Below are 24,808 nucleotides of genomic sequence, written 5' to 3' on the forward strand. Positions count from 1 at the left end.
GCCCCTGATGTTCAAATAACATCCGAAGGTAACGAGGCGAGGATGGCAGTTTATTTCTCCCACTGAAATGAAGATCTGCTTCTGCTCCAGCATAATTACAGTTTAGCGGGGCCTTGTCTGCGACTGATGATTTTTGCAAGTACACAACTGTCTATTGTTCTCCTGTAGCTTGTTACCATGGCGATCTAATTAAAGCAGCATCTGATGCTGCTAACCCATAGGTAGGGGCCCTGTGTGCAGATCCTAGTGGCTGGTGGTGGGGTTGGGGGGGATGTGCGGCCCGCCCCTCCCAAAGCCTTTCCCCAAATTCTGAAATGAGGGCTGGTTGTCCATAATCTGACCCAGAAAAATGTCTTCATTTTTTGGAAATAAGATGCAAGAAGACGGTGAGCTAGATGCTGCTGGCTTGCTCATGACCTTGGGAAAGTTGCTGACTATTTCACCCTCAAGTTCCCCGTGTATAATTGGGATGACCATATCTGCTTTGAGGAGAAAAGAAGAAAAGGTCTGCGAAAGGGCCATGAACAAGATGCAAGGTAGAGATGGCCACCCCCATCCTTCTGTTTTATCTCTTCCCAATGGCTGGAACACGGTGGGGTTAGGGCAAGAGCACAAGTCAAGTAAGCTTATGGCCCAAGGAAGTACGAGAGGATCTCTCAGGCTTGTCACATAGCCTGTGAAGTGGGGACAATAGTAGGCAGCTCACAGGGTTATGGCAATACAATGAGATTGTGTCAAGTGCTTGGCACAGGCCTGGCCTACAGGAGGTCCTCAATAAATGCCAGGCCATTGGAAGGACAGTTCCATGAAGGAGCCCCTGGCCACCATGATAGAAAGAGGCATGCCATATAGAACAGGGATCTTAACCCATAGAGACGTTAAATCCCAGTGAGTGAAACATTGGGCAAGTCACTAAATTTCTTTAGACCTCCAATCTTGTCTGTAAAATGAGAATCATAATTGATGGAGTTGGGCCTACAGAAACGACCGAAATGACACATACTTAGAAGGTGCTTGCCACCGAATCAGAGGTTAATTATCACCCTCCAGCTCCATTCATGTCCAGGGTACCCTAAGCCTCCTTGGTCTTTGGATAAACGGTCCAGTTCACTTATATCAGAAGCACGCTCCCATTTAATGGACTCCTTTTAGGTGCCAACGTCATGTGTGCCACTTTTCATCTTAACGTCATCCTATGATGTGAGTACCATTGTTTCTCCAGTTTTTAGAAGGAAAGACACATGCTGAGAGCTGAGGGGACATGTCCAAGGTTCACTGCTTGTAGTTGACAGAACAGGGGTTTGAGTGGGGGCATTCATGCTAAACTTATGTTTTTTCTTAACCACTGTTCTTTACTGCCACTTACTGGATTATCACAGAAAACCAAGGAAGTAGGCACTGATATCCTCATGTAAGGAGATGAGTGGACAGGTCAGGAGAGAGGCGGGGTTTTACACAGGACTTTAGTGTTGCCCTCCCTCCAAATTCAAGGGCGTGTGCTCTCCTATCTTATTGTCCTACACCAGGCCTGTTGATCATTGCTGATATTGGCAAATTGTATCAGCCACCTGCCAGAGTCTTCCCCTTGCCTGTCCTCACTGTCTCCCCTGGCACTCAGGTCAGTCGGGCAGGGTAGCATGGACACATGCTACTGATTATTAACGAGGTTCATGAAAGGCCCGGTGTCTCCCCTACCCACTGCAGCCCTCATTTCCTTTTTATGAAGATTGAGGGGGGGCGGTGGTAAACCATTTCAAAGGCTACCAATTAAATGAGTCCCACCATTCCTGTAAGCACAATGTACCTTTGGAAAGCCAGGCAGTTTTAGAGGTAAAAGACCCAGCATGTGTGCTTTATGATCTTGCAAGATGTTAGCCACTTTCTCTCATTTCTTGATGGCCATGTTCTGCCCAATCAACCCAAAGGACAAGGGTAGGGTTCCACCTGGTTCTCTGCTAAGGCCGTGAGCCCACCCACTGGCCCCTAGTACCCCTCAGGCCTGGATAAGCTGATGGCCCCAGAGTGGCAGCGCCAACGAGGAAGACTAGGTTCTATATACTTAATTGCTCATCTAAGCCTGGGTGTCCTACATCCCTTGAATCTCATGAAGCATTCCTTTCTTTCCATTCCCTTTCCTCTGCCCTCAACTAAGACTTACCATCTTCCCTCTAGGATGTTTACTTATAGTCATTTTGTAAATAATTTCCTTTTATGCACCAACTGTAATATCATGGTCACCAAAGGGATCTCCCTAAAGCAAATGGGTCTTTATAACCATACGTTTTTTTGTTTGTTTGTTTGTTTTTAATATTTGGCAGAGGAGAGGTCTTCTCCATCACTGTTTTTTTTAAGTCTTTATTGAATTTGTTACAATATTGCTCCTGTTGTTTATGTTCTGTTGACTGAGAGGCATATAGGCTCTCAGCTCCCCAAGGAGGGATCGAACCTGCTCCTGCTGCACTGGAAGGTGAGGTCTTAACTGTTGGACCACCAGGGAAGTCCCTTTGCTACCATACTTGAGGTCTTTACTAACTCACTGTGTTGCCCACAGCGTAGAGTCAAATCTCCGTAAGCTGGCGTACAGAATGTGATGGGGTCCTTATTTCCCAAATCTGCCATTCCATAACTTCAAATCTTCTTCTGAGTAGTATGAAGTTTCCTGTGGTCATCAGACCCTTTCTCAGCTCACATGTTTGCTCATTCTGTGTACTCTGCCCGTAAGGTCCTGCTGATCTCTTCATATCACCACTTCCATTTACTAATGCACAGCCCAGCTATCACCTCCAATGGATGTTGACCTCATGGTCACCCAAGCTCATGAACCCACTTCTACCCTTCCATATCCTGTAGGCATCTTACACAGCACACATCGTTTTGTACCCTAAAGATCTGATTTCTCATCTTCCTCCTCTGGCAGATAATGGACTTTTGAGAGGAGGCACTACTCCTTGTTCATTTTTATTGTTCTAACATCTCAAGCCTGGTGTGTTGCAGTCCATGGGGTTGCAAAGAGTCAGACACAACTAAGTGACTGAACAACAGCAAAATGTCTCACTCAGTTATTGGCTCAGAGTAGACACTCAGTACAAGTCTGTCAAATTGAGCCAAGACTGAGTTGGCTCAGGGAAACAGGAACAGCTGGCAGTCTGGGGTAAAGATCCTTATCGTTTCAGACTCATCTATGTGTTTCAATGATCTTGCATAAGAAACCGATAAAAGAGTTTCACACATCTCTGCTCCCAGGAGGTTGGTGTTTGACAAAATAGCAATGTGTGTGTGTGTGTGTGACTTTATCGTCCAAGCCTTACCTAACCTAGAATGGGCTGAACTTTGCAAAATTTGCATTACATGCCTTAATGCCAGTCCTGGAGCCAGAAGCACATTCGTTAGGCTTGGATTACTCACCGGAGGAATGCTGAAAGGAAGAGACAGGGTCCTCTGTTTCCCCCCAGGGGTGGGTGGCAGGTTTGGAGCTTAACTTAATAAAATCAACATATAATGAGCTGCTACTTTGAGCCAGGCAATGGGGAAGGTTCTGGGGAGACAAGAGTGAGTCATCTTGGTCTCTGTCCATAGAAGTTCATGGTTTAGGTGCCAGGTTGGAAGATAGTGTAGATAATTATAATAGAGACATACTTCACTTCATTGTGCTTTGTAAATATTGAGGTTTGGTTTTTTCATTTTCTTGTTTTTTTACAAATTGAAGGTTTGTTGCCACCCTGCATAGAGCAAGTCTTTTTCCAAAGCATCTACTCACTGTAAGTCTCTATGTCACATTTTCATAATTCTCACAGTATTTCAGGCTTTTTGACCATGATTATATTTGTATGGTGACCTATGATCAGTGATCTTTGATGCTGTTGCAACTACAGATGTGGTGGAAACAGCAAGAAAACCAGAATTAGAAGTAGAGCCTGGAGATGTGACTAAATCATTGCAATCCATGATAAAACTTGAAATAGATGGGGAGTAGCTTCTTAGATCCACTCCAGTACTCTTGCCTGGAATATCCCATGGATGGAGGAGCCTGGTAGGCTGCAATCCATGGGGTCGCTAAGAGTCAGACATGACTGAGCGACTTCACTTTCACTTTTCACTTTCATGCATTCGACAAGGAAATGGCAACCCACTCCAGTGTTCTTGCCTGGAGAATCCCAGGGACGGGGAAGCCTGGTGGGCTGCCATCTGTGGGTTCGCACAGAGTTGGACACGACTGAAGCAACTTAGCAGCAGCAGTAGCAGCTTCTTAGATGAGCAATGAAAATGTCTTCTTGAGATGGAATCTGCTTCTGGAAAAGATATGAAACTGTTGAAATGACAACAAAAGATTGAGAATATATGTAAATGCCATTGATAAAGCAGAGACAGGGTTTGAGAGGATGCATTCCAATTTTAAAGGAAGCTCTACGGTGGATAAAATGCCATCAAAGAGCATTACATGCTACAGAAAAATCATTCCTCAGAGGAAGAGTCAATCGAGGTAGCAAACTTCATTGTTTTCTTATTTTAAGAAATTGTCAGTTAAGACTCCATGCTTCCAAAGCAGAGGGTGTGGGTTTGATCTCTGGACAGGGGACATGCCACATGGAAAATCCCACATGCCACATGGCATGGCCAAAAAGAAAAGAAAGAATAGAAAGAAAGAAGCCAGCCTTCAGCAACCACCACCCTGATCAGTCAGCAGCCATCAACACCGAGACAAGACCCTCCACCAGCAGGAAGATTAGGCTCAGATGATGGTTAACATTTTTCAGCAATAGAGTATTTCTAGTTAAGGTATGTACATGGCTTTTTTTGGACATTATGCTGGAACACACTTAATAGACTACAGTATGGCATAAACATATCTTGTATATACACTGAGAAGCCAAGAAATTCGTGTGACTTGCTTTGCTGCACGGTTTGCCTGATTGCAGTGGTCTGGAACTAAACCCACACCATCTCCGAGGTCTGTCTGTATTGGTATTGGTGCTATGATCAACACCAAGAGGCAACTGGAAGCCTCCAAGTCAGACTCTGTTCTGGAGGAAGGGCTCCTACACTTATTTTCAAAGGGTTGCTAAGAAGCGGGCCATATGCTGAGTGCCACGGCTATTCTGAGAGGCTATAGACAGTCCAGGCTGCCCCATGAATGCAGAGAGAGGTGCATGTCTTCCAGTGGCTTCTGAGTTTCTTTAATAGCCTGGTCTCCAGGCCAGTCTTTGCAGCACATCATTGGTGAGGCTGATCCAGGAATCACCCTTCAAGGCATGCCTGGGGGATCATTGCTCTTAGAGCAAAGGGAAGCATCTTGCAGATGCAATTTGTGGAGTGCAATGATGATGGGTCCTGCCCCAGGCTCCCAGTGTTCACTGGAACGCGGATATTCCAGTTCCCTGTTCACCTTGCCTCCTGAAGTGCCACTAGGGCACCCCCTGCCAGAAGATGGACGTGGGCCTTGAAGAGCCCACTGCCTTCCCCAGGACCCTTCAGAGGAGAGGCAGAGTTCAAACTCCAGTCCGAGTTCTGGAAAGTTCCAGTTCTTTCCTTGACTTGGCTACTCCTTTGCCCAGGACCTGTCAGGGCACAAGCCGTTTCTTCTCATGTGCAGAAAGGCTCTCACAGAGAGGAGGACAGTCATGCCTCCCATCTCACAGATGAAGACGTGGAGATTTGCTGAGGTGAAGGGGATACCATGAGGCTAGGTAGAGAGGGCCTGCCTTGAACCGGCCTTAGAGAGGTGACGGGACATTGGGCAAGCTTAGAGGGGTGGGCGAGGGGTGTGACAAGCAGACAGGAAAGTGACACAGGCGTGGGCAGCAGGCACCTGTGGTATGCTGTGGCCAGAGATGCGTTTTCTTGGTTGGAGCCCAAGTTTCCATGGTCTCCTGGCAGGAACAGGGCTCTTGGGTCTGCAGTAATTCACACAGAACTTCAGGGCCTCATAAAATCACCTTTGTGGGGCACTCCCAGATGCACCCCTGAGAAACAGGTGTTTCCTCCACTTCCTCATGCCAAGAGGCAGGTCACCGTCTGGTCCCAACATCTCTCCCTGAAGACACTTCCTTTGCCGGGCTCCATGACCAGATCTCATCGCTCACACAAGGCATCTCATTCCATCTTTTGTGTCTTTAGATGCCCTCTCCTGTCACCCTTCCTCCTTCCCATGGCCTGGTGAATCCTGTGTCACGTTCAGGGCCTAATCCAAGCTCCACCGCCTCCAGGAAGCCCATCTGGACTGTCAAATCTCTGAGACCTCCACTACAATCAATGACCAAGTCCAAACAACCTCTTCCCTTTTGAACTGTAGTGTTGGAGAAGACTTCTGAGAGTCTCTTGGACTGCAAGGAGATCTAACCAGTCCATCCTAAAGGAGATCAGTCCTGAGTGTTCATTGGAAGGGCTGATGTTGAAGCTGCAACTCCAATTGCTTGGCCACCTGATGCAAAGAACTGACTCATTGGAAAAAACCCTGATGCTGGGAAAGATTGAAGGCAGGAGGAGAAGGGGATGACAGAAGATGAAATGGTTGGATGGCATCATCAAATCAATGAACATGAGTTTGGGTAAACTCCAGGAGTTGGTGATGGACAGGGAGGCCTGGCGTGCTACAGTCCATGGGGTCACAAAGAGTTGGACACGACTGAGCAACTGAACTGAACTGAACTTGTAGTAATAACACACACCAATTTGTACATGACATATAATTTATATAGAAACTGCTTTCTTCTCTTACAACTTCTCACCATTTTCATTTCCTAATGTTATTTATTTATTTTTGGCCATGCTGGGTCTTCACTGCTGCTCAGGCTTTCTCTAGTTGTGGTGAGAAGGGGCTACTCTCTAGCTGCAGTGTGCGGACGTCTCACTGTGGCGGCTTCTCTTGCTGAGGAGCTTGAGTTCTAGGGCGCGTGGACTCAGAAGTTGCGGTGCGCAGGCTTTGTTGCCCCGCAGTACGCGGAATCTTCCCACCCAGTCATCAAACCTCTGTCCCCTGCATTGGCACGTGGCTTCTTAACCGCTGGACCACCAGGAAAGTTTCATTCTTGTTTTCTAAATGTGCACTCTCTGCTATCTTCATGCATAGAACACAAGGTCTAGATCTGTGGATGCTGCTTTGAAGACCAGAAAAAAGAAGGAAAGCTGACTGCACTCAGCTTGGTGGTGTGATATTATTGCAACTTGCTTTATGTAGACTGCAGGAAGCCATGGAACCAGTCCTTCCCTTGGTCTGATTGCTCCAATCTAGTGGGGCCTCAGGAATGGAAGCTGCAGCTTATTCCAGCAACAGTGACTTCATGGAGTTTTGCTAGTACCTAACACAGGAAACCATTCGCGGTGTGTCCTCTTCTGTTTTCTGCTCCCCATTCTGATCACTGCCACTTCAGTTAGACCTACAGCCTTTTGGGGAGCTGGAATGTCAGCCTGTCTCCCCCATGGACCCCAGAATCCTGACTGGATGCACTCTCCATACACTCTGGTTGAAGTTCTCTTCATTGCTGCTGCAGAAGGGGGCTGAGAAGAATGATCAGTGGTCCTTGTCAGGGGAAGTGACTAAGGTGTAGGGATGCATTGCAATTTGTACGTAAATATCTGTGGCTTAAAGCTGACTTTGCCACAGGGAGGTATTGATGGAGCCTTAAAAATAATGCAAATTTTTTTTGCTCATTAATGGTGAATTATAACATAGATCCTAGAGAAGTCCTCAGGACCTTTTTCACTCAAAGCACAGATTAGAAATGAGCATGATTGATTAGCTGAAGCTGGGCTGTCAACTTCTGCTCTAGGTGTTAGAAAGACAGGGATAGACCCTCCATCTCCCATCTGTGACTTTGAGGCCTCGAGATCACTGGGCACAGGACTGTGACCCCAGACAGAGCATCAGTTTTTAGTTTAGCAGTGAAATAAATGGAGTGGAAGGAGTCCACAATTTGGAGCCAGAAAGACCCGTTTCTTAGACTAAGGTTGACCTTGGGCAGGTCACTTAACCTTTGTCATTTCAGTTTCCTCATCTGGAAAACTGAGATTAAAATGCCTACCACCCAGGGTCAGGTGAAGATGAACACAGAGAGCTTTTGAAAATGCTCCTAGCAAACAGCAGGTGAGTCCGCAATCCAAAGTCATCATCATCACCAACACATACATGATACCATTTTCAGGATTTTATGGGTCCCTCAAATGGCTCAGACAGTAAAGCATCTGCCTGCAGTGCAGGAGACCTGGGTTTGATCCCTGGGTTGGGAAGATCCCGTGGAGAAGGAAATGGCAGCCCACTCCAGTATTCTTTCCTGGAAAATACATGGATGGAGGAGTCTGGTAGGCTATAGTCCATGGGGTCGAAAAGAATCAGACACGACTGAGTGACTTCACTTTCACTTTCATTTTCAAATATTTGTAAAGACAGACTCTGGATCTAAATACATGACTAGCTGTCTCTCCTTAGAACTAGATAGTTGATGGCTTAGTTGCAGGATGTTACAGAGCTGCTGGAGTCCGATGTGGAGAAGACCCAAAGTCAGGCCCACATTTTTCAGCAAGTTTCTCTTACTGGTCCCGCCCACACCGAGTTCTCCTTGCCTCTATTTTCTTGCCAGTTGATGCTGCTTTTGTGTTTTCAGCAAGACCACAGTCATTTCATTAATCTGGATGTGATGTTAGAAGACCACCTTGGTTCTAGAGAATTCTTCTTGGGTGAGTCACTGAAGCTCTCTTAGCCTCAATATCTGCATCTGAAAAATTGGCATAACAATACTTAGCTTTCTTTTGAGAAACAAAAGTGATCACAGGTTTATTGCAAAAGCCCAGCTTATGGGTAGAGTAATTCTTTCTAAAATGACTTAGAATGATTCTCAAAGCCTTCCCCTGAAAGCTCTGCCCTAGGTCTACCGCCTTCTCTGTCTCTTATCCAACATTCCAGGCAAATGGCACTACCCCATCGTCTTCTAGACATCTCTTGGGTGTTTCAGACTGCTCTTCTGTGATGTTGTCGGTCCTCTCTGTACCATGAGCTTTCCCATTTGACTAGACTTCACCTGAACTTGGAACCAGCTCAATCCATCCCTTGTGTACAAGGTCACCTTTATCCCTCTATCACCAGAGACCTCTCTTTGTGGATGCCACCAAGCACTTCTCATCCGGCAATGAAGTCGGCATGGAACAGGGGATGTTAAGAAGAGAAGCCCTATGGTGCTTAAGAGGTGATAGATAATAAGAACCTCTCATTAAGTACTGACTATGTAGTTACATAGATAGTAATAGGTGCTTTATAAATATTTACCTAGACTGTGAAAATCCCTATTTGCCGAAGAGGAAGCAGAAGCTTAAAGTCAGAGTAACTCCCCTGTTTGTAGACAGTGGAAGGGTGGAGTCAGGCTTGGAATCCAGGCTCGCCTGGCTCCAGAGATCTTACTGTTTGTTCAACTGAGTGAAGTGAGCCAGAGTTGGCTGAGTGCGTTACAAAATGGCATCTTCAAACTCGACAGAAGGATGGTCTTCCTAACTTGAGAGCTGCTCACCATGGAGTGAATGTAACCTTTTAGAATGGAGAGCTGCCCGACACGGGCATGCACAGGCAGGCCTTGAAATCGACTGGCCAGAGCTGCTGTAGAGGAGATTCGGGTCTCTTTCAAGCAAAGGTGAATGAAATCAAAAGAAAAGCTCTCTTTTCTCCTCTGGCTCTGACTGCTTACAAAGTCGCATTCTCTCTCTGACTGATGCCAGTAGCCAGCTAGCCAGGTAGCTGAGAACAGCTTCTGCCTTGTGTTTTCACAATAAACTCTGAAACTGATGGACAGGCCCCTGATGTGGGTATGTTCCCAGCTATGTCGCCAACACAATATCAGAAAAAGCTGCTGCTAAACCAATAGCCCTGGCACCCCCTGCACCCAAGCCTCGAACACCCACCTGAGTGGGACCAGGGACCCCCTGCCTGCCTGAGTTCTCCACCGCTGGAAGGGTCCCCAAGAGACAGCCCCGTCGGGGGAGGCTTCACGGAGGCCTGATTGCCCGACAAACACCACACATATTGAAACACTCTGGTGGTTTCCCGGTGTCCGCACCCCTACCCCCCCACACCCATCAGAGCCTGACCCGGGTGACCTCCAACATCTTATTAAAGCCCCCAGAGCCCCACGTCTACTGCGAGGGAGAGAAGGAAGCAACTCCTGGATCCATTCTCTCTCCTAATTCATTCAAGTGAGCCGGGCTGAGTGGGGGCCTGGGCCTTTGATGTTAAAGGCCCCTAATTGGAAGGAAGTGAAGTGTTAGCCTGTCAGGCTTTCAGCCTCTCATCAAATACTTTAAGAGGTATCCTCACAGTGCGGTTCTCACACTGGTGCTGAGAAAGCCCGGAGTGGACTGCTTTTTGTTAAGATGTTTAAACTTTGCATCTGTCTAACATAAAGTTCCATACAGATGTCACACAGTTCCTGGTGGTGCTAGACACCCTTCCCTTCGGCATCACCCTTCCTCCCACCACCCTCACCCTCCTGCCTCTGCTCTAGGGGGGCCGGGGACTCTGCTGCTGGGCCTGCAGAGCCCGCCCGCCCGCCCGCCCCGAGGAGCCCACAGAGAGGAAGGTGGCGGCAGGAGCTAATTACCGACCCCAGACGCAGGCCGGGAGCTCCTGGTTGGGGCCTCCCTCGAGGAGCCCCTTTGATCTCCCAGTTCGGAATTGTGTCACTCCCCAGGAATGCTGCTCCCCCACCCCCCTAGCTCTGAATCCCAGCGTGCCTTCGAGTCAGAAGAGACTTCGAGACTTCAAGTAACCCTTTAGTCTCACCTTCTCATGTGAAAGCCGGAGACCAAGCCCAAAGAAAGGGAGAGGGACCGGCCTAGGGTCCATTTCAGGGAGCTTCTGGCAAAGTCAGCTCATAACCCAGGGCTTTGTGCCCCCTAGGACTGTTGGATGCGACCTAGACCTCTGTGTTCCTCTTCCAGACAAGAAGGCTCTGTGACAACGTGGAGAGGTGGGATGGGGCGGGAGGTGGGAGGGAGGTTCAGGAGGGAGGGGACATATGTATACCAATGGCTGATGCATGTGGATTTATGGCAGAAACCAATACAATGTTGTAAAGCAATTATCCTTCCATTAAAAATATTTTTTTTAAAGAAGGCAATGATTAGAAATACTGAAATAATGCCATTTGCTGCAACAGGGATGGGCTTAGACAGTGTCATACTGAGTGAAGTAAGTCAGACAGAGAAGTATCATAATAACATCCCTTCTATGTGGAATCTAAAAAGAAATGATACAAATGAACTTACTTCCAAAACAGAAACAGGCTCACACACTTAAAGAGAAGGATCTTATGGCTGCAGGGGGGAAGGATAGGGGGAGGGATAGTTAGGGAGTTTGGGATGGACTTGTACACACTGCTCTATTTAAAATGGGTAACCAACAAGGACTTATTGAGTAGCACATGGAACTCTGTTCAATGTTAAGTGGCAGCCTGGAAGGGAGGGGAGTTTGGGGGAGAATGGATCCATGTATATGTATGGTTGAGTCCCTTTGCTGTTCACCCGAAACTATCACAACAGTGTTCATTGGCTATGCCCAACACAAAATAAAAAGTCGTTTTTTTTTAAAAAGAAAAAAGAGAGAAGGCAATGAATAGTACAGTTGAATTTGAGAAAATTCAAGTCAAATTTGAATTGATTTATAACGGAGTAACTATACCTGGAGTCCGGAGTTCTGATGAAGCCATCCCAGTAGGCAGACTCTGGGCAGCCTGGAGCAAAAAGGAGGCGGGGCTTTCATGCCCTTAATTGTGAGCCAACCACGCCTGCTCAGAGAGCCCCCAGCCCCAGTGGCTACAGAGAAGGGGAGAGAGGCTGTCTGCAGAGAGAGAGAGTTTGTGATTAGGAATGGGCCACATGGGGAGGTTGGGGGCGGGTGCTGCAGATTGGATACATGGGGCTCAGAAGCACAGGGTATTCCTCTGTCTGGCAATCCGAAGCTGTTTGGTTTCTCCAGGATGAGTAAGGTGGGGGACGGGGGCAATGAGGGGGCTTCCCCTATCTGGGAGGCACTGCCCTCCCAGGACTTTGCAGGCCCCACAGACCAGCATCCCCTGAACCAGGGTGCCGGTCCCAGGATGCCCATGAAACGGAGGGGCGGCCTCGTCAACTGTGGACTGACCGCAGGTGATCTTGTGTGTTAGTTTTCCTGTGAGTTTCTAACGTTCTTTATGGTTGATAGGGAGAACAGCAAAATATCTGCCTCCTGGTGCTCTTGGGGGCCCCTATAAGGGCCGTTGTTATGTGGAAGAAAGTATCGAATACCTAACAAATATCAAAAAGTGTCGATTCCCAAGCCTTTTTTGACTCTCTCTGCTCAGTCCCTCAGTCCTTTCCAACTTTTTGTGACTCCATGGACTATATACCTCACCAGGCTCCTCTGTCCATGGAATTTTTCAGGCGTGAATACTGAAGTGGGTTGCCGTCTCCTACTCCAGGGGATCTTCCCTACTGCAGGATTGAACCTGCATCTCTTGTATCTCCTGAATTGGCAGGTGGATTCTTTATCACTAGCGCCGTCTACCAGACACTGGGTATTGGTGAGACCCTGGTCAAAAATCTAGTCCGTTTTCTCTCTGGTGTGTTTTTATATCATTAATGTCTCCATCACAGAGAAAGGGAAGAGTTGCTATTCTTTGCTTTAATAGTGGGACTTTGAGTATTTGGTCTCCAGGAGAAATAGTCCTGCATGTGTGACTATGGCATGGAGGGGTCTATGAAGAAATAAAGAATTTATCTTGAGGAAAAAAAAGAAGAGTGGGAATCTAAGTGGAAAAGCAGGGTTGTTATCCCCAGCAGGGACCTTCTGATGGATGCTGTGCATGCCTGCCTGCCTCCGGCTGCCTAAAGGTGGTTTCCTTTTCTGATGCCATCCCTGCTCCCCTTCACCAGGTGGGCCACTCACTGGTCTTGGGTCACAGGTAGTCAGTCATGCATCTGACCCCATTCCAGGCACAGGCAGCGTAATGAGCTGACTCTAAAATAGGCTGCGCTCAGTGTCAACTCACACCAGGAAAGCCCTCAAATCAACCCACTTTGTAAACCTCAGGAGCTGAGAGCTGAATTCTGCAGCATTTGTTTCTGAAACCTCAACAGATTAAGGGCTTGAGGAGCAGCCAGAGAAGGTTGAGTGTCCCCAGGCAGGCAGCATGGGGCCCCTTGACCAGGGAACAAGTCCCAAACCATCCAAGAGATCGTTCCATCTGATCCGTGTTCAGTTTTGATAATTCCATGTCACTCCCATAAAGAAATTCCCTGAGTGAAACTCTGATTAGTGAGGCTTGTCTGGACAGACAGGCTTGGAGCTGGCTTAGCACAGAGGCCAGAACCCTGACTGTGGACTCCGGGCCCGGGCTAGTGTCCTCAAAGACCAAATGTGAGTTTTTTAGTTTCTTAAACCTTTTGAGCATTTAGAAAATGATGCTATTAGACCAGATTAGCTTTAAGATCTATTCCAGAGTGAATGTTTCATGATATTCTGTGAGTACCAGAATACATGGAATAGTTTGATTATCATTACTAAATATAATAGCCCCCACGTTGCCAAGTATTTGAATAAAAACAGCAAGAAAAGGCTCCATCGCCAGAGCCTTGTTTATAAAGTTCCATGTCATTTTCAGATTATTTGGTCTCAATCTGAATAGTCCATGTCAGTACACACTAACCTCTCTGCGAGTTCCTTGTATTGATCTGGCCAAGTTGGCCTAACCATCATTTTTCCCAGATGAGGAAATCAAGGTGGGGGAAGAAAGCAGTCAGTTCCCAGTGTCGCAGTGGGACACTGCAGGACTGGGCACCAGAGTCTGGGCCACTGGGAATGCTCACGGACCCATTCCCCAGCCCCCCACGCCTCGACTAAAGCCAGGTGGGTGTTTGCCTTTTCACCCATATTGGACTGAAGTTTTCACTTTTCATTCAGCTGTTTGCATGGTATCAACAAAGCTACGAGGTACTTTTTTCTTCAAGGTGGCACAGGATACCTTGAAGGGTTGGATCCTTGCAGTTCTGATTCCGTGGCAATACTTTAATCACGCGGAATCAATTCAGCAGCAGCTTCTGTGATTTTAATCAAGTAACATTTTTGTGCTAAGGCAAAACCAAACACAATTTAAAAACGAAAAAGAGCCACTTCCAATCAACCTTACTCCCCCCTGAAAGCACGTTAGCTGGGAATCTTCTTGGGCCCTCCTCTAATTGTCTAATTAATGCAATATTAAACTGACACCAAGCAAATGGGAGCCGAGTTGTGTGCTAACAGTTTGGGCAAGCTGAGAAGAACGTAATTTCTGCGAGGAAGCCAGATGGGAGGGGAACACAGGAAAGGATGCCTGGGTGTTAATTTGCAGTGTGATGGACTCTTTTTGTAAAAATAAACACTTTTGCAGGAGTCTAAGGAAAGCAAATGTCATCCGTTTCATATCACACAATGCCTACTTGTAGACACCGAAAACGTGCTTATAAGAGTCATGTCTAATTAAAGCAGAGAAGTTCGCCTCTTTATAAGATCATTGCAATAGCTGTTACAGGCAAAGAGATTTGAGCTGAATGAAGAAATGGACGCACCGACATGCTGAGTGTGGATACTGTAATCTCCTTGTTCTGGGAGTGGCCAGAGGTCCAGGTGATGGAGCCGTGAGCCAGTTTATCATGTTTGCAGATGCGACCTGCCCACTGGAGACATCATCCAGGAAGGGAGTGTTGTTCTGGCAGGATAGGTACAGAGCACCATAAGTGCACAGCCCTACTGAAGGCAGACCCCCTTCAAGAAGGAACCTGTTGCCCTAGCCATTGGGATTGAGGCCAAGAGACACAACAGGTTCAGGGGGCTGCCTCATATAAGACCACACATTCTGGGGGCACCTTTGTATCAGGTCATTGGTCAGGCAAGAGGAGCATGGAGTTCTAGCTGTGTCCCCTCCCAAGTGGGACCTCTGAGGGACATCCTCTCTCCAGAGATCCCCTACCAGATGGTGGAGGCTTTGCCCAGTTTTCATCACAACTTCAACTTCTCTCCCTCCACCCAATCCTGCAGTCTCTTTCCCTTCATGGTCACCCATCCCTATAGACATTTTGCCAAACTCCCTTTCAGCATCTGCTTCGGAGGTACCCAGCGTGGGACACTCTATTTCCTCATGTTTTTGCTCTATCTGTTTTCTGTGGAGATTAGCAACAGTTAGCAAAAATGATCCTGTATAATAAAGGTGTCCTTGTGTTGAATTTCAGGGATGTTGGTGAAAGTGGGGAATATTTTGTTCTGCTTAGACTCCAAGGAACCTGAAGGCTTGGGCTAGGGACCTGAATGGGTGACCTTAGCTCCCCTTCAGCAGTAAGAACCATGGTTTTGTGTGGCTGCATCCCTGTTCAGATCAGACTGGGTGGGCAGGAGCCTTAGCCCTCAGGGGTTATGCAGAAGCCTCTGGAGGCACAAAAGGATTAATTTAGATAGCCCAGACGATCATTTCTCAATGTATTCAGATAAGCCCAAAGGCCCATCCATGGCTGAAAAGTAGCCTGGGTATTTGTGTTTTCAGAAACAGACAGACAAATTCTGCTTCCCCTCAGATGGCATTGGATCCCCAAGATCAAAATAAGCCTGAAGACCCAATGGCAAAGTGTTGAAGTAGATGTGGACAGAGACTGTGGGGCCATATTGCACAAGCATCGCTAGGCAGGTTGATGAGTGGAAGTGGTACTGTGCTAGAGAAAGAACTGCTGCCCAACACAGATGGTGCGGGCAGGCCAGCCACTAAACTGACCCTCTGCAAGCCCACGAGAGTCCCAGGGAACTGTCCTCAGGACTCTGGTTAGGATGTAAGATTCAACCATCCGCAAGGGATTAAATCCATCACACCCAGACATTTCACCAGGACAGGCTCAGGCTGTCTCTAGAACATGAGAAGGAAATGTTGTGGCTCAATATTTACATGAAGCTAATTGTTATTTTGGTTTTATTTGTGGCTTAGGAACATAGCTCATAATGAAGGCTAAAGTGTCCCAGCTACCACTCATGTGGTGAGGCTTCAGACCCGGGGCAGAGGAAGCCCGTTAACTCAAAACTTGGCAAAACAGGAATTATTAGAAAACATACTGGCATCTAGTGATTAGAGGAGAGTGGACCCTAAATTGAAACCAGGAGACAAAACCACTGTGGACTTTTTCTGCAAACCACAGGGTAGGATGCAATTTCAACCGAACTGAAATGAGCAAGACTTAAGAATGGAGGAAGATTAAAGATAACTCATTTAGGGACGTTCCAATGGTCCTGATTTGATACTTGATGGTCCATTAGAATCCTTGGAAAGTATAAAAGGAGAAACGCATTGTTGCCAATTTCCACAGGGTCATCAGGCAGACACCTTCTGGCCTGCCTTCCTGGTGGCCATTCTGTGCGGATCTCCGTCTTCCCAAGGATCCTCCTTAGAATCACAGAACACTAGAAAGAGATGAGATTTCAAGATGCTCCCATGCCACAGATGAGGAAACTGAAATCTAAGTGGGGTGGGACTTACCTGAGCCCACACACACTGACTCCCTGGTACCATGTGGGGAGCAGGCGTTCTGTCTTCTAACTCATATTCTTCCTGCAGAGCTATGTTGACTTGACATACTTAGGCTTATAATTTTTCAGAAGCCAAGCAAAGAAAATCCTGCTACATCCCTAATGCCCTCTGGGGTCACAAAACATCATCCAAAAGCTTGAGCTTTGTTGAGCTCATAAAATGTGTCTGAGGTCTATTGCACACTTTACACCCTTGGAGACCACCCCAACCCACCTCTGAGAAAGAGCTCCAGTAAGGATATTTGTAGACTGTGACTTAAGTCTGGTTGGTTATTTGGGAAAAGCACAAGAGGAAGGAAGAAGAGAGACTTCCTGTGTCTACTCTAGGGCAAAGAGGGTGGGTGGAGTGGAATAGGAGATCAGTGACAGCTTAACCTGTGCTCCTGTCTGCTTTCCCAATCTCTTCCAGACAACTCTGGTCTCCCCTTGTCATGGAGCTACACAGAGGCTGGAGTAGCAATAGGAGTTGATCATCACTCCAGGACTGCTTACAACATATACTTGACATAGACACAAGCACTAGAGAGCCTGTGATCAACAGACTCAAAGGAATTAGTGTGTAGGGACTGACTGTGATGAGCAAGAGGCAGTTTGTGGGGTAGTTCTCTTCATTATTCCTGCTTCCAGTAGTCAACAGTTGTTTTACAAATTATGAAGTTCCTCCTAATATTAAGTATTCACACAAATCCCTAGGTCCTCCTCATTCTTTTCCTTTAGAGATCGCATGAAGGCACAGCCTCTGAATGACAGTTCTCTACAGTGCCACAGACCACCAGTCTCATTCATTGTTAAGATGCAGTGAGTCTTAACTGTGATGTCACATGCAGAAATGGTTCTTGCCTCCTCACTGTGTTGCACTCCCACTTGACCTGTATGTACTGTATTAGTTGGTAGTTTAAATGCTTCTTTCTATGTAAGTGTGGTTAGGCTAGGAGGTAAGCTGATTAGAATGTTGTGCGAGCACACATGCTAAGTCGATTCAGTTGTGTCCGACTCTTTGTGACCTTATGGACTGTAGCTCGCCAGGCTCTTTTGTCCCTGGGACTCTCCAGGCAAGAATACTGGAATGGGTTGCCATGCCATCCTCCAGGGGATCTTCCTGACCCAAGGATCGAACCTGCAACTCCTGCAGCTCCTGCATTGCAGGCGAACCCTTTACCACTGAGCCACTGGGGAAGCCCTGATGAGAATGTTAAAAGTTCATCAAAGGTGAAATGTACAAGATGGGGGTGACACTCAGGCTGTCCATTTGAACTTAAGAATGGAGCATGAAGAGATGGATTGGCAGCTGTGTATGTGTACAAGGAAGGCAAGGCTCATCAACTTGGGGCTGTCCTTACAGTGACCCTGTTGAGTTCCTGCTATTTAGTAAAACAAATTCCTTATCCTGGTTCTTTTTTTAGAAATATCCTGGCTACTTTCATCCTTTAACTCTATCATATATATCAGTTTCCTATAATTCACTTAAAACATCTCAGTTGGGATTTTGATTGACTACATGAATTGACTGGGGAAAATTGATAATATTAAAGTTACCTATCCATGATTATATTTATTCATTTATATGTTTCTTTTACAATATTATCTCTTTATAAATGTTTAACATTTTCTTTATAGGTGGCTTGAACTTCTTTTGACAGTTGTAGCTTACATAGTGTCTTCTCTTTGTTTTCAGTATGTTTCAGCTTATACTTAAAATAGCAGTTGAAATTTTTGTATGGATCTTGTGTGCAGTCACCTTGATAAACTCTCTTACTGCTTTTAATCATTTATTGATATATGACAGTTTTATTCAAAACTTTCTAAATTTTCCTAAATCTATTCTTTTTTTTTTTTCTGATCTCATTGCACTGGCTGCACTCATCAGTTTGAGGTTGCCTAGATGTGAGGAGAAGGCAATGGCACCCCACTCCAGTACTCTTGCCTGGAAAATCCCATGGACAGAGGAGCCTGGTGGGCTGCAGTGCATGGGGTCGCACAGAGTCGGACACGACTGAAGGAGAGAATAAAATTTTCTCTCATTCTTAACTTTAAAGAGAATGCTTCTAACAGTTTCCTATTCCTATAGAAATGTGCCTATATTAAATTCTTAATAGACTTAATTTACTGAATAAAGGAAATTTACTTCTATTTCCTAATTTAGTAAAAGTCTTATCACGAATGGGTGCTGAATGTTATCAAATGTTTTTCTGCATCTGTCAAAATGGTCATATATAGCTTACCTCTTTTGTTCAGTTTTAATCAGTGAATGTGATGAATTATATTCTGAAATGTTCTAATATTAAACCATCCTTGTATGCTTGGGAAATACTCAACTTGGGTGCATATAATAATTATATTTGCTAATACTTTGTTTAGTAGTTTTGATTGTATGCTAATGAATGACATGGTCCAGTAATCCTGCCTTATGCTAATTTTGGCATTAGGGTTATACTGGCTTTATAGAATAAATAGGGTTATTTGAGGCATATTCTTTCCTTTTCTGCTATCTAAAAAGAAAATAACATATTCCTCGAAAGTTAGATAGTACTTGCCTAGACTAAGATCATGGCATCCAGTCCCATCACTTCATGGCAAATAGGTGGGGAAACAGTGGAAACAGTGACAGACTTTATTTTCTTGGGCTCCAAAATCCTTGCAGATGGTGACTGTAGCCATGAAATTAAAAGACTCTTGCTCCATGGACGAAAAGCTATGACCAACCTAGACAGCGTGTTAAAAAGCAGAGACATTACTTTGCCAACAAATGTCTGACTAATTAAAGCTATGGTTTTTCTAGTCGTCATGTATGGATGTGAGAGTTGGACCATAAAGAAAGCTGAGCATCGAAGAACTTATGCTTTTGAACTGTGGCATTGGAGAAGACTCTTGAGATTCCCTTGGGCTGTAAGGAGATTGAACCAGTCAATCTAAAGGAAATCAGTCCTGAATATTCTTTGGAGGGACTGATGCTGAAGCTGAAGCTCCAATACTTTGGCCCCCAGATGCGAAGAACTGACTCCTTGGAAAAGACCCTGATGCTGGGAAAGATTGAAGGCAGGAGGAGATGGGAATGACAGAGGATGAGATGGTTGGATGGCATCACCAACTCAATGGACACAAGTTTGAGCAAGCTCTGGGAGTTGGTGATGGACAGGGAAGCCTGGAGAGCTGCAGTCCATGGCATTGCAAAGAGTCAGACATGACTGAGCAACTGAACTAAATTGAACTGAGAAAATCATCTGGCCTGATGTTTTCTTTCTGGATCAGTTTTAATTGCTGTATCGATTAATATAAGACTGTTCAACTTATTATTTTTTTAATTTAGTTTAATATTTTTCTAAGTACAGTATTTATTCACTTCACCTAAGTTTTCAAAGTTACCAGCAAATATTGTTATATTATTTTCCTATCTTTTCTAAATTTTTCTTTATCTGTGTTTATGACCCAAATTTTCTCACACTTTTCATTTACTATTTAATTTTTGCCTTCTCTTGCTCAATCTTGCCAGAAGTTTGATTTTTTTTTTTTGTCCCAACTTTTGACTTTATTAATATTTTATGCTTTATCTTTGTATTTTATTTTGTTGATTTCTGCTTTTAATTTTATCTCCTCCTTCTTTCTATGGTTTTATCTTGTTTTTCTCATTTCTTAAGATAGACACTTGTTAATTTTGAGGTTTCCTTTTATATATATGTAATTAATGGCTTGTATTAGAAAATATGTTACTACATATCACACAAGTATTGACATATTTTGTATTCCTTATTGAGTTCTAAATATTTAAAATATTAATTATAACTTATTCTTTAACATGTAAGCTTTTTAGCATTCATATTATAGTTTCCAAATGAAATGTTGAAACATTTTAAAACTTAGATTAAAATTATTTTGTGTTCAAAGGTGATACCTTGTATAATTTTTTTTGAAATTTAGTTTTTCAAGGCTTCCTTTTTCCTTAAGTGAAAGTGAAAGTCGCTCAGTCGTGTCCGATTCTTTGTGACCTCATGGACTATACAGTCCATGGAATTCTCTAGGCTAGAATACAGGAGTGTGGGTAGCCTTTCCCTTCTCCAGGGGATCTTCCCAACCCAGAGATCAAACACAGGTTTCCCGCATTGCAGGCGGATTCTTTACCAGCTGAGCCATAAGGGAAGCCTTAATACCTAGTCATTTTTTTCTAAATGACCTATGCATAGTTTAAAAAAGTGTCTCTTCTCTAATTATTGGAGGAACTCTGTACTTGTTCATTGGTCAAGATTATTAACTAAGTTTTTCATATCTTTTATACCCCTTCTAATTATTTTCTACTTGTAATATCAATAACCAGGAGGGATGTGTTATCTTCAAATAGGATGGAGGATTTTTCTCCTTATCTTGATATATTTTGCTCCACATGTGTTGTGGCTTAAAGTTTAAAAACAACTGAAGTTGCTATGATTTCTAAACTTACATTTTATCATATGAACCTCTCTATTTTACCTTATTAATGTAGTTAACCAAGCTTTCTCTTACTTAATATTTGTCCTATTTCCCCCATCATTTTACTTTCAACCTTGTATTGTGTCTTTTGTAAATAGCATATACACTGAATAATAAAATCTAATTTAATTTTGTCTTTTCCTTGATGAATTTCATCCATTTATGTCACCCTGCTTATTTAACTTATATGCAGAGTACATCATGAGAAACTCTGGGCTGAAAGAAGCACAGGCTGGAATCAAGATTGCCGGGAGAAATATCAATAACCTCAGATATGCAGATGATACCACCCTTATGGCAGAAAGTGAAGAGGAACTAAAAAGCCTCTTGATGAAAGTGAAAGAGGAGAGTGAAAAAGTTGGCTTAAAGCTCAACATTCAGAAAATGAAGATCATGGCATCTGGTCCCATCACTTCATGGGAAATAGATGGGGAAACAGTGGAAACAGTGTCAGACTTTATTTTTCTGGGCTCCAAAATCACTGCAGATGGTGATTGCAGCCATGAAATTAAAAGACGCTTATTCCTTGGAAGGAAAGTTATGACCAACTGAGATAGCATATTCAAAAGCAAAGACATTGCTTTGCCAACAAAGGTCTGTCTAGTCAAGGCTATGGTTTTTCCAGTGGTCGTGTATGGATGTGAAAGTTGAACTGTGAAGACAGCTGAGCGCCGAAGAATTGATGCTTTTGAACTGTGGTGTTGGAGAAGACTCTTGAGAGTCCCTTGGACTGCAAGGAGATCCAACCAGTCCATCCTAAAGGAGATCAGTCCTGGGTGTTCTTTGGAAGGACTGATGCTAAAGCTGAAACTCCAATATTTTGGCCACCTTATGCAAAGAGTTGACTCATTGGAAAAGACTCTGATGCTGGGAAGGATTGGGGGCAGGAGAAGAAGGGGACAATAGAGGATGAGACGGCTGGATAGCGTCACCAACTCGATGGACATGAGTTTGGGTGAACTCCGGGAGTTGGTGATGGACAGGGAGGCCTGGCATGCTGCAATTCATGGGGTCAAAAAGAGTCAGACACAACTGAGCGACTGAACTGAACTGAACTGATGTTTACTTGCATTATACACATACATAAGCTAGTTTCTGACATTTTGGTAGATTATATTAACATGTCCCACTATTTAAAAATCTTTTATTATATTTTAAAAATCAGTACCCCCATCAATTTACAGAAGGTAAGAACTTAGCAGCCTCTCATATTCCTTAGCTCTCCATCCATACCCACCATATTGATGTTGTTTAAACTTTAAATCTCTGGATAAACTGTGGATTATTATAGTTAAATTCCTACTTTTTAAGCCCTAACTTATTTTTTTGAAAGTGAAAGTTGCTCAGTCATGTCTGACTCTTTGCGACCCAATGGATGATACAGTCCATGGAATTCTCCAGGCCAGAATACTGGAGTGAGTAGCCATTCCATACTCCAGGGGATCTTCCCAACCCAGGGATTGAAGCCAGGTCTCCCGCATTGCAGGGAAGACTTATTTTTTAGGCAAATACAAATTTTACCAACATGTTTGATCCCTTTTCAATGTTTGCCTTTGTGAGGAAAAATTTCTGAAGTATTGGATGCCAGAGAATATTTTTATCATGCTTTCATATATGAATGACAGTTTGGCTAGAAATTATATTTTGAATTCTAAATTCCTTTTCTTCAAATACTCGATGTTACTTCATTATCTCCTTGCATCAGTGTTACTGCTGGAAAATAAAATCTTGTTCCTTCATATATGATCTGTATCTTTCCTTTGGAAGTTTTAGAATTTTTGCTTTGAACCTCATTATGGTATATCAGATATCATCTCCACCCCTCATCTCTCCTCTTCAACTTGAAGTTTTTCATCTTTTTTTTTTTCTAATTCTGAGAAATGTACCTTCACTGTTGTTCAGTCACTAAGCCATGTCCACCTCTTTGCAACCCCGTGAACTGCAGCACACCAGGCTTCCCTGTCCTTCACTAGCTCCCAGAGTCTGCTCAAACTCATGTCCAGTGAGTCAGTGTTGCCATCCAACCATTTCATTCTCTGTCACCCCCTTCTCCTCCTGCCCTCAGTCTTTGCCAGTATTAGAATCTTTTCCAATGAGTTGGCTCTTTGTATCAGGTGACCAAAGCAATGAAGCTTCAGCTTCAGCATCAGTCCTTCCAATGAATATTAAGGGTGGATTTCCTTTAGGATTGACTGTTTTGATCTTCTTGCAGTGCAAAGGACTCTCAAGAGTCTTCTCCAGCACCACAGCATCAAGTCAGACAGGTCTTATAGAGTTATAAAGTCAGCATTAGAAAAGCCTTCGGGGTCACTTAATAACCAAAAGCATCAGTTCTTTGGTACTCAGCCTTCTTACTGGCTTCCCTAGTGGCTCAGTTGGTAAAGAATCTGCTTGAGATGCAGAAGACCCGGGTTCGAACCCTGGGTTGGGAAGATCCTCTGGAGAAGGGAATGGAAACCTACTCCTTTATTCTTGCCTGGAGAATTCCATGGACAGAGGAGCTGGGCTGGCTACAGTCCATGGGATCGCAAAGAATCAGACACAACTGTGAGACAAATTTTCAGCCTTCTTTATGGTCCAACTCTCTCATCGGTATATGATTATTGGAAAAAACATAGTTTTGACTATATGGACTTTTGTGGGCAAAGTGATGTCTCTCCTTTTTAAAATGCTATCTAGGTTTGTCATAGCTATTTGTTTTCAATGATTTGAGTCTCCATTGGGCAAAACATGTTTTTCTAAATAGGATCAGCAAAATGGGGATAAACTCTCTGAAAAGTATCTTGAGTGGTATCTATGCTAACAATTTAAGATTCAGATAATTGAGACCTTTTCTTTCCCCCCCTTGAAAACACATGGGCTCTGAGTACCTCTACTATTAAATGGCCATAGTGAAACTTCTTCAATTCATTTTTGCCCTTTTAGTTTTCTGTCTCAGTCCCTGTGGCCAACTCCTGCTTCTAACGTTCTGCTTCTCCTTAGGGGAACTTGTGTGTATAAAAGGTATACAAAGAAGGTACTAAAAGGCTCCATGTGGGAATCTGGAGTATTTCCAGTAAGTAATGAGTATGGATTTAATGAAAAATTTTGCTTGCTCAGAGACTTCCTTGCTTCTTCCTGACATAATCAATAAAGAACTTAATTTGTGCATTTCAATAAAGGAAAATGATTTTAAAAGTTCTCTTAGATTTGTGTATGGTGTCATCACCAGTGTGGATTGGTGTACAGTCATGGAACATTGATACAACTCTGGAGTGGGAGTCAGAAAGCACAGAGGATACCTACTGAAGGGAAGTGGGGTGGTTACTAAGTGACCCTGAAGGCCTTTCCGATGCTGACTTTATAATTATGAGACCAGTCTGACTTTCAATTCTGGCTTCCCCATTATATCATCCTGTGAGTTTGTGTACAGTCTCTGCTTCTTCTTCCATATAGGGGAATTATTTTGAGAACTTCTATGGTCCCTTCTAGCTCGGATAAATTTTCCCAGTTGGAGGAAAGCTGAGTATCCTGTAGTTCTCTAATACTATGGTCAAGCAAAATATTTATGATAAGCTATAAGAAAGTCAGAGTAATCCACCTCTGCCCCAGGTTGTGCCTTCTGGTCCTGAACTACTTTGACTTCTCCTTTTCTAGGGATGTCAAACATGATCTTATGCAATGATTATATACCTGAGTCTTTAATATTAACTCTAAAACATACAATAACATCTGCTGACTTGATGCTAACCATCACACCAGTGTTTGCTGTTCCAAGGTATAGTAAAGTGGTAAAATATATAAAGTGTTAGT

At 44.4% G+C, this 24,808-nt stretch overlaps 1 non-coding gene across 1 annotated transcript; it reads left to right on the forward strand.

The window, feature by feature from the left end:
- The first annotated feature begins 23,376 nt into the window (after positions 1 to 23,376).
- On the forward strand, positions 23,377 to 23,448 carry TRNAL-GAG (transfer RNA leucine (anticodon GAG)). The gene has a single exon. It is a non-coding gene; the product is annotated as a tRNA-Leu (tRNA).
- Positions 23,449 to 24,808: the final 1,360 nt, after the last annotated feature.

The sequence above is a fragment of the Bos grunniens genome, chromosome 11, assembly GCF_055505025.1.
Source record: "Bos grunniens cultivar Pamir isolate PY7600 chromosome 11, Bosgru_T2T1.0, whole genome shotgun sequence".
NCBI classification, from domain to species: domain Eukaryota; kingdom Metazoa; phylum Chordata; class Mammalia; order Artiodactyla; family Bovidae; genus Bos; species Bos grunniens.